The sequence below is a fragment of the Sturnira hondurensis genome, unplaced genomic scaffold, assembly GCF_014824575.4.
Source record: "Sturnira hondurensis isolate 20B ecotype Veracruz unplaced genomic scaffold, ASM1482457v3 Scaffold0013515, whole genome shotgun sequence".
Taxonomy (NCBI): Eukaryota; Metazoa; Chordata; class Mammalia; order Chiroptera; family Phyllostomidae; genus Sturnira; species Sturnira hondurensis.
The window spans coordinates 2,187,224-2,198,283 of NW_028086146.1; positions in this window are offsets into that span (position 1 = coordinate 2,187,224).

Here is an 11,060-nt window from a genome sequence, read left to right on the forward strand (position 1 = left end):
AGAGAGAGAGAAAGAGAGAAACATCGATGTGTGAAACATTGATCAGCTGCCTTGCACAAATGCCCCAGCCAGGGACTAAACCCGCAACCCAAGCATTTGGTCTGATTGGGAATTGAACCAGCAACCTGTCTCTTTGTGGGACAATGCCCAACCACCTGAGTCATGCCAATCAGGGCACAAGTGTATTTGTCTCTCATTCCATGAGCATAATTATAACAGCTACTTTAAAACCCATATCTGCACTCTCGAACATCTGAAGTCATCTTGCGGTTGATCTCCATTGACTGTCTTTTTTAATGTGACTGGGTCATATTTTCCGGTTTGTTTACGGAAACTTATATGTCAAATAAGTTTTAGATATAAACTGGATATTATGCATAACAGGTTGTAGAGACTGTGGATTCTGTTATATTCCTTCAAAGAGAATTACTTTTTTTTTTTTTTGGTTTAAGTAGACTTGGCTGAACTCAAACTGCAAAACTGCATTTCCTGTACAGTGAGCAACTGGTCAAATTTCAGTTCACTCGTATAGACAAACCTGGGCTGCTTGGAATCAGCCACATGCATATGTGATTCAGCAATCAGCCAGAACTTTAAGCAGAGTCTATAGCCAGAAGTTGGGGTTCCTCCACTCTAGATTTTTCTTTTCTGGAATTTATTTCCTTTTCAGCACTTGTGGATTCCCCAAAACTTACCCTCTGGCTCTTCAAGCCAGTGAGACTGTTGGCTTTCTATCTGTATTTTAACCACTGTAAATGGTACAAGTTAGGACCTAACCTCAGGCCAAAAGCTATAATAAACAAATTCTCCTTGTATCATTCTCATCTTCCAAATGCCAACTCCCTTCCACTACCTGCCTGCTTTTGTTCACTCTCCAGGACTATCAGAGAACTTTTTTAAAAAAATTTATTTATTTATCTTTAGAGGGGAAGGGAAGGAGAGAAATATCAATATATGGTTGCCTCTTGTGAGTCCCCTGCTGGGAACTGGCCTGCAACCCAGGCATGTGCCCTGACTGGGAATCGAACCGCGATCGTGTGGTTTGCAGGCCCACGTTCAATCCACTGAGCTACACCAGCCAGGGCCTCTCAGATAACTTTTAAAATATGTTATCCAGAGTTTACAGTTGTTATTTATAAAAAGGTTTGTCCAACATGAGTTTACTGGTCATATTAGACATAAACCCAACAAATATTTTTAGCTCTCTGCCTTCAGGACACATGGAAGGATTGTGCTTTCTGTTCCCCTTGTAGATGGGATGGTAATATATGAGATGTAAGTAGAAACTGTGATTTGAATGTCCCAAATGGTGGCTATTCCATCAACCTGGGTCCTGAATTAATAAAGATCCCAGCCAATCCTTGTTTAATTGTGAACAAGAAACAAATCTGCCCAAAGCTGCCTCTCTTATACAAGTATGATCAACATCTTCATAATAGCCAAAATACCCCGATGCAAGGCATATACATGGCCGAGTGATGCGGATCCCGGCTCCTGGGGTCCGTGACATTATGGATGGAATGAAACAAATTCACATGGACCAGCGAGTCCTGTGGAAGAAAAGGGACAGCACAGCTTCCCTCTCAAGAGGAGAAGAAGTCTCAGAGCACTTCAGCCACCCTCTCAAGAGGAGAGTACCTCCACCCTTGCCTTGATAAGCTTTTATTGGGTTCAATTTGCACAGGAATACAGGGTGTATAGGTAAAGCTAAACAATCACTGTCAGGCAGAAATGATTAAATAATACATAACATTCAAAGAACTCTGAGGGCTTATTCTCAGTCGGGGTCAGATAGCTAAGTGCCATAAAACTCTATTCCTGCTTGGACCCTTAACATTTAAATTGAAGCTATTAGCAAAGTAGGTTTCATAGGATTTTATGCATTCTTTCTTAGGCCTCACCCTAGGGAACCCACCCTTTCCAGCACAGGGCCACACCCACCTCCAATATTGTTTCAGGCTTAAGGCATTGTTTCAGGCTTAAGTCAGGCAGGGGAAGTAAGGCAGCCAAGAGATTAGGAGACTTCTTGCAGACAGAATGAGGACTCAGGCTATGTCAAAGCTGAGGGGTGAGGGTCCATCACTTCCTTTTTCTGTAGCCCCCCAAGTCCTTCCCTGAGGGATCCTTCATGACCATGCTTGTCTTCAGTCATCCCTCTTTTGAGGAATCTTACCCATCATTGGCTAACCAGTCATCTGCCTGGGGTGAAGCAGGGTGAAGAGAAAGCAGGCAGAGGTGGTGCCCCTACCAGGAAGATAAGCTTTGTCTCCTAAATGGCTTATGGTCCCAAGATCCTTTAGTCAGCCTTAGCCACAGGGAATTACAGCTTCTGAAACCAGGCAGGGTGGTTCCCAACAGCCATAGACTTGCCCATCACCCTTACCCTTTAGCATTAGTGTCTGCAGTAGGGGAAAGAGCCCGTGTGGCCCATCCTGTTCCCACAAAGATACTCAAGTGACTTTTGGAGATGTCACAACTTGTTTCACCACAGGTGACTATATCCACAGCAGAAAGAACTCAGTTTAGCCCTTACAGCTTACTCATATACAGGGACACGATACCAGAGTGCTTAACAATGTGAGCGCTGTACTCAGAGTCCTGAGTTCAAATCCTAGCTTTGCCATCACGTGACTGTGGATTTCTCATTTACCCTCTGTGTACCTTAATTTCCTCATCTAGAAACCAAGGGTGTTAAGACTATACAGAATGTATTTGGGAATGCATAGCACATGGCAAGGACTAAAAACAATTACAGCTGTTTCTCTCATTTACTTAATATTCAGCAAAGTTCACTGAGAGTTTATCACTTGCCAGGCACTGTGCTAGGCACTAAGAATACATCGCAGCTGTGAGCGGAACAGCTTGTTGTTAGCAGGAGACAGCCAATAACCAAGAAACAGGCTGACTACGAAGCCTGTTGGAATCTGCTTAGTGCCATGAAGAAAGAAAATGTAGAGAAGGAGCAACTGCCTGAGCTGCAGCTGCAAATAGGATGCCAGGGCAGATCTCTCTCCGAGAAGGGACATTTGAGCAAAGGCTTGGAGAAAGTGAATGAGTGAGCCATGCAGAGATCTTGGAAAATTGGGTTCCATGGAGGAGGAAGAGCCACTGCAAATGCTTTACAGTGGGCAGAATGGCTGAAGTGGAGTGAGGAATGGGGTTCAAGTAGTATGAACCTTGCCCCCTTGTGCAGACTTGAGCAGTTACTCCAAGACAGGCTCACTGGGGAGTTTTGAGCAAAGGAATGATGTAACCGGACATGTTTTATTTACAAAAAATTTTAAAGAATACTTTTATTTTGCAGAGAAAGGAAGGAGAGAGAGAGAGACAGAAAAATATCGATGTGAAAGAGAAACATGGACTGGTTGTTTCCCATTATGCACCCCAACCAGTGACTGAACCTGCAACCTAGGTATGTGCCCTAACCGGGAATTGAACCCCCAACATTTTGGTGTATGGGACAATGCTCCAACCAACTGAGCCACACAAGCCAGGGCATGAGCTGACATGTTTTAAGAAGAGCACTCTCACAGTTGCGTTGAGAAAAGAAGTCAGGGCAAGGGTGGAAGCAGGGAAACCAGCTAGAAGGCCACAGCATTTAATGCTGGGGATAACCATGGAAGCAGCAAAGGTGACGAGAATTGCTAGATTCTGAATAGATTTGGAAAATACAGCTAACAGGAGTTCCTGCTGAAATTAGCTGCAGGGTATAAATTAAAGAGAGGAATCAAGGATAACTCCTTGGTCTATGGCCTGAGCAATGAGATAAACAGGAATCCCTTTATCTAAGACGGGGAAGGCTTATAATAGAGCAATTTTGAGGGGAAATAATTAGTAGTTCAGTTACAGTATGTTAAGTTTGAGGTACCTGTTAGATATTTAAGTGGAGATGAAGAATAGATGGGTGGGTAGTCAAGTGTGGAGTTCAAAAGAGGGGCCTGGATTGACGATAAAAATTTGGGAGTTGTGATTTAGAAGGTATTAAAGCCTGGAGGCAGGATTAAGTCACCAACAGAGTGAGCATAAAATGTGGAAAAGGGTCAAGAACAGGGCCCTGAGGCACCCCACCTTTTGGAGAACCAAAATCAGCAAAGAAGGCATTAAACTTCCTTCCTTAAAATTTTGTCTTCTCTTGGCTTCTAGAACACCATATTCTCCCATTTTCCCCTTCACCACCCACTCCTTCTTAGTCTTCTTTGCTTCAAGGTAGATGAAATGAAATAAATATCTAATAGCCTTGGCAGGATGGAGGTCATTTGTGACCTTGACCAGAGTGGTTTTGGTAGCACACCGGGGTGGAAGTGTGACTGGTGTGAGAGCAAGAGAGAATAGGAATTGTGAACAGATATGCAGCGAGTACAAGCAACTTTGTGATGTTTGCAGCCAAAAAAAAAAAAAGTGGGTGGAGTAATATTGGAGGGGATCAAAGGGTCATGGGTATATACATATGTGTATACAGGGAAGACATCATATGTTGTGCTAATGTGATTTAGGAAACTGAGACAATTGATGAGCAGGAGATGGGGGATAATTTCAGGAGCAGTCATTAAATAGTCAAGAGGGGAAGGAACCATGGTGCCAAGTGTGGGGGTGGGGGGGACACCACATCCATGTGACAGGAGGAAAAGCAGAGTCCTGACAGAGAGGTAGGTAGGATGGAAGCTCTGGTGGTGAAAAGATGAGGCTGTTCTTGTCAAATTGCTTTTATTTTCTCAGTGAAATAAGAAGCAGGGTTTTCAGCCCAGAGTGAGGAAGGAAAGGGGTGCTGGATGTCTGAGGATAGAAGGTGCAATGTAGTTATTTCAGAGTGTGGAAAGAAACCCAACTAGGGAAATGCTGTAGAAAGGCAGTGTTGAGGGCCCACTTGAGATTTATGATCATAAATTTAGTGACGACAGTTAACACTGTTGGTTTTGTCCAGCATGTTCGAACAAAAGCAGGGTTTTACCAGGTAGTAGCATCTCCTGGGACAGAGGGAGAGTGCACAAGAGCCTACAGAAGACAGCAACAGCGGGGGGAGTGGTACCGTGTCCAGGCAGGTGCTACTGAGCAGCTGGGGGGTTAAAGGCTGGAGCAGGGAGGGAAGGAACAGCCTTGCTGGGGTAATAATTAATCTGCCCTGGGTGGACCTGCTCGGTTCTGAATCCCACTCTCTCGCCTACCTCAATAAGCTTCCTTCGCTCCTTTGGCAGCTTAGAGGCTACCCAGGGTGAGGGACTCATTCATTGTCCTGGGGTCAGAAGGAAACCAGAGAACAGTTGGGACTTTTCATTCCCCCTCCTCTGCTACCAAAAAAACCGAGACACTCTTTGGGATACTTAAAACACCCTCGTTTGTTTCTGCCTCTGTGCGGCATTTATGCTTCTGAAGGACAGGGAGCTGGTAACCATGGGAGTGGAGCCCAGAGTGGTGGTGAAGAGGTGGATTTTAAATGAACTTCATGCAGGCGGCACCCAGAGGTCAAGCCTCATGGCCTCCTCAGAGTTCTTTGTTCATTCAGCTTACTGAGGGAGGCTGAATTCTTCCCTGCTGGGAAACAAGCTTTGAAAGAGAAAGCTTTTGCCAGACTCCATAAGGAGAAGGTGTGTCTGTCCTTGGGAGCAGGTTTCCCTGCTCTGCCTAAAAACCTTGGTCAGTAGGGAGCTTTGGGCACCATGTCACTAACAGGACAACCTGTGACAGCAAGTAAGCCAGCTCTGCGGCATCCTGGATCCCGAGTTCTTACACACTGTCCATTCTCACACTGCCCCTCCCTGGACAGGTGGCCACTCAAGGGGGTGGCCCAGAGCCCTGGCCAAGTCAGCCAGGCAAGGCCCCTACAGGATAGTATCTGGTGCCAAGGTGGGAAAAGAAGGAGGGAGATGGTCACCTCCTGCACATTCTGAGATGGGGAGCCCCAAGAGCCTTTCTTTCCAGGACAAAGTGCCCCGAGTGGACACACAGCAGGGCAAGGCAGGGCAGAGCAGGGCAAATCCGGGCCACAGCTCATGTCCTGGGAAGTCTCATGACTGCAGTGTTTTGCTGCAGGTTTCCCAGCTGCTCAGGGCGGGAGGCAGCCTGGGGTAGTGGGGGCGAGGAGGAGGGAGGAGAAAGAGGAGGGAAGTAAACAGGAGACCAAAGAGAGAGCCAGTTCCCTGCGTTCAGAGAACACCCGCCGCCTCCAGTCCCCAGTGGGTGGCTGTACGTGTGGAAATGAAACTGGGAGGGGAAGGGAGAGAGGGAAGAGTAAGCACGCACTTCTAGGCTGTTATCCACCTACTTCTCCTTTCCCGGCCCTCCAGTCTGCTCCCCTCAGGGGTGAGGAGGTTGGGAAGGAGACGGTCACGAAGCGCCCACCCCCAAGTACACATAGCTGGTTCAGCTGTCAGTGAATCAGACACTGTCTCAGCAGCTTGTCACCTGAGCTCCAGAGGGGAACAGGGGGCGGTAAGTGGAGGATCTAGTATTGGCTTGGATGTGGGGTGACGCCAGGGACAGGAAAGAATGGCTGTCTACCTCCAAACACCTACACACATCTCGACCCGTTCCCCAAAACCCCCGGGTAGTGGGGGTGGGACCAGGGCATGGGGACACAACATAAAGGGGAAGTGGAAGCAGGAGAGGAGGTAGATGTGTGGGAATGTACTTCGGCGCGAAGCAATGGGGTGCAGAGCTGAGTGGACCGTGGGGCAGGCTGCTACCCGTTGCCTGCCCGCGCGGGGTTAACTGAGGTAGCCGAGATAGGGAGGAGGAGGTGGAGGTGGAGGAGGAGGGAGGCCGCGGGGGCCGCGGTGTCTGGCGCTAGTTGGACAAAGAGATGATGAAACGTGAGCGCTATATTTACCAAGGGGGTGGAGACCGGGCGAGGGGTGGGGGCTGGTAAAAAGGACAAACTGTTCCATAACAACCACAGGAAACAGCCCATCTTACTCACCGGGAGGGCCGAGCCGACCCCCTCGCAGGCTTGGCCTGGAGGGAGAGGGTGATCCCCGAATAGACCACACCTGGGCACTATGATTGTGGGATAGATTGATTTATGTAAATAAAGGCACCTTAGCTGTAAGGGCTGCGTGTGGATGTGTGTTTGACTTTTGGGGAGCAGGAGACAGCACAGAATGGCAGGAATGTTTCCTAACCCGGTGGCCCAACCATCGCGGGAAAGACTTGCCTGCAAACTCTGCGAGCACGATTCCTGCAAAGTCATCTCCCGCTCAGCCAGGCCGGCCGGGCCGCCCCGCCCGCGGACAGCAGCATCCGCCTCCCCCGCTTTCCCACCCACTCCGCCACCCCAACCCTGCTCACGGCGCTCAGAGTTGGGGTGCGGTACGGACTATGTTTAGAAGCTGATGTCATCCCGACACCCTACTCCGCAGTGTTCCTGGGGGTACCGCAGGGCAGGTTTGCCTTTTTCTCGCGGGCGTGGGGCACGCGGAAGATGCCTCGCTACCCACTCCCACCTCCTCAACACCCACACGCCTTCCCCCTATTTTACCCCCAACAGTTAAAAAAAAAACAACTCAGTGCTTCTAGAGTTATGAAACAGTGGTGGGGGCGGTACTCACACGCAGCGGGAGCTAACCCAAGGGGTTGGGCCACGGGGGACCGACGACCCGCCCCCGCCCACTCCCGCCCCCTCCACCTCCCGCCCCCATGTGGGGGCTAATGTCAAGGTTAGCGCACGTGGGCGCGGGCGCCCGGAGCTCGCTCGTCGCACGACTTTGAGGGGCGGGGGTTCCTCATCCCCCAATCTAGGGCAGTTTGTTCAACTGCAGCTAACGGAGCTTGATGTTCCAGCAGGGAAGGGATTTCTGAGAACTGGGACTGTCCTCAGATGAACTCTCCTCAGGCTGCTGCTGCGGTGGCCGCCTGCAGAAGACTTTTTAAAAGGGCGATGCCAGGGCCGGGGCGCGCAGCTTGCAAGTGGCTGAGCCGCCCGCCAGTCTGTGGTCCGAGCCTTGCGCCCGCCTCCGAGCGTGGGTGATTCACCGTGCGCGGCGCGGGGCTTCTCGGAGCTTGGGGGGCTGTGAGCTAAACTTATCCTCCTGCATATGTATGAACGGGTGGCCTTTCTGCTTGGCAAAGGAGAGGCCTGGAGATTTGCGGAAGGCTGCTAAGTGGAGCGAAAGCAAAGTAGGGCGTCGTGCAAGTTTTCGCGCAGGCTGGAGCCGCCCCTCTCAGGCCCCTGGGTGTTAACTGTCCTGCTGGCCCCGGGGGTTTCGCCACATAGGGCTTTACCTGATTGTATTTCAAATCCAGGAACTCCGCCATTGTAGGAAGCCCGATCCCTCCAACCCCGCCTCCCTCCTCCCCAAACTCTCCTCCTAATTCCTCTGTTTACGCTAAAATGAGCTGCTTTTCCCCAAATTTGCCCTGTGAGCCTAGGTCCAGAAAGAAGTCTGGATCCAGCCCAGAGTAAGGTCTAACACGTGATCCTCTACCCTCAGCGGGCCATCTGTTCTCTTTCCTTCCCGCCTAGGGGCTGGAAGCTCTGCCCAGCACCGTCCACGCCTCCCAGTAGGAAAGAATGAAAAAAGCCCGAACTGGTGCATCCCAGTGCCTCCAGTGTGATTTTAACCGACGCTTCCCGCCAGGGGATTAGCTCTATCCTGGCTAGTCGGTGAAACTCTGCCTTAGGCTCAGGTTGAATAAAAATCTCCAGGGGAGGGGCTTGGGAATAGGCTATATTCGGCCTAGAAATACCTCATTTAACGCTAGGGTGGAAAATTTATCTGGGGAAAAACAATGGGATTCTCTTTGAGCCCTCCAGGCCACTTCCCACAGACTAGCTTGGAGAAAGAAGAAGCGAGATCATGAATTTAAGGAAGAAGGTTTTTAAGGGATTTTTGAACAATTTATATTTGTGCCTGCTATCCCATTAAATATAGGTAGGATATTAAAGTATTCTGACCTTCAGTGAAGCAAAGAAGTGGTGTTGAAAGAACTCAACTCTTGCCCAATTGTTTCCATAGGATTTTTTTTTTTTTTGGTGCGGGGGAGGGGAGGAGGAATCCCTGGAATATTTGGAGCTCGAAAGGGACTGTGGTGATGCATTAATCGTATCCCACCAATTAACAAGTAAGGAAATAGCTCTAAGAAGTTGTCTAAAGGAAGACAGCTCATCTCAGGCCCAGGAGGCCATTATTCTTGAGAATTTGGATAGTAAAGCCAAGGTTTAGGCAGAATTTAGAGAGGAAAATGAAAAAAAGAAACTAGAAACGCTGTTACAGTCTTTGAATTCTACTCCTCCCAGTTGGTTTGTGTGGATTTGAAATGTGTATTTATAAAGACTAACTTGGGGGGAAACAGACCTCATATTTATGTGTTGTAATATATACTTTAGTGGCAAATTATTCATTGTAATTAGGAATGATTCATATTAATTTGGGATAATTTATTCTGCCAGAATTTTAATTACAATAACTACATGCTGGCGAAACAGCATAAGCTGGCTTTAATCATAAAACTTGTAATATGCATCCCAATACAGCACAGAAACCTGTTGTTGCAAATACAAGAAAAAAGTCTTAATGTAGGAATTACTACTTTTTTGTAAGATACACACACACAGATACACACTTATAAGCCTAATTGAGGACAGAGTGTCTTATTTCTGTATTTCTACATGTCTAGCTCATCGACAGAAACAAATATCTGGGGAGTGAATGAGTGGAAAAGGAGAAAAACAAGAAAGTCTACAATTTTAGAATTGCTGAGTTTAAAAAGATATTTTAAATTAAGTAATAGCAATGTTTGTAAATGTGTGAGAAATTCACATGTATGAAATCTCAGTTTTCTTTTATACCTCTGAAATGAATGAGTTGGAAGAGTTCAGTGTTTATGTCCAATCCAAACAAAATTAAATTAAAGGTAATTAAGGAGAAGAGGCAAGAAACAGGGAGAAGAAAGTTTATAGTAAAAAACAACAATTATGATGATGGATTTATTCCAGGATCCCAGTTCCTGGGATTACTATTTTCAAAGGAAGATACAGATTTTCCTTCTTTTCTGAAATATCACCAGTATCAACTCTAGGGCTGTTGGGAGGTGTCCAGTGCAATGGCAGCTGCAAGGCAAGTCCGAGAGACTGTGCAAGCAGTGATTATAGGGAGTCTGGAGAGATCCCTCTGGTGTCTGTGCTGGACCTTAAAGAGGCAAGCAAAGGTGCAATTACTAAGTGATCATATTCCTTGGGGACAGAGTTTGTCCCAGAAAAATCATGAAGTAGGCCAATTCTCCTGGGGGTTAGTGAAATTTTTTTCTAAAATTAGGGGGATTGGTATACAAGAAACCTAAGATGGCTTTACTTTTACATGCTATGATGTATGTACATATCTCACTATGATGTGATGGCGATGATGAGATTCTTGATTGACCAGCATCCCTCTTATAGTCACCCATGTAGTCACCTACTGTAATATTTTCCTGTCAACTTCAAAAACAAAATCAAAATAAACTACATTAGCCTTCTGACTTGGAGGGTCAATTTGAGATCCTTTAGAGACCAAGAACCTGGTGTTACAATGGAGGTTATGGTTGGACTCACTGGATCTGCATCACATAGAAGCAGGAACCTCTCCCACACAATTAGGGAAGTGAATTGTGCTGACCGTAAGCCTTCTGCAAGGGAAATTAGCCCTCGATTCTTTTTTCAGCTATCAAGATGGAAAACAACCCCATCATTCATTAAACGGGAGAAGCAAACTGAGTTAATCAGACTCCAAGTCTCACACTAATTGTTGATCAAGTAATGCCATTGTATTCAATGACTAAGGATCTCTTGCTGGTTACAGTTAAAAATCTGTTTAACATAGTTAATATTGCACAAAACCAAAGAGCTCAGTTATTATAAAGCTCAGAGAGCTAGAAATCAGGATATCTATTATTTCAGTTGAAGCCTGTCACTGTCTACCTGATAAGGTAGACATGCCGCTTCTCTGTGTTTCCTGTCTCCACATCTGTAAGAAGGAAGGAAACATGTTCTAACAGTCATGCAGGGAGCTGGAGAAGAATATGAGCTAAGAATGATGTTTTGTGTTTTTTAAAATTATACAGATGAGGGATTTTTGTCTCTATTTATTTGA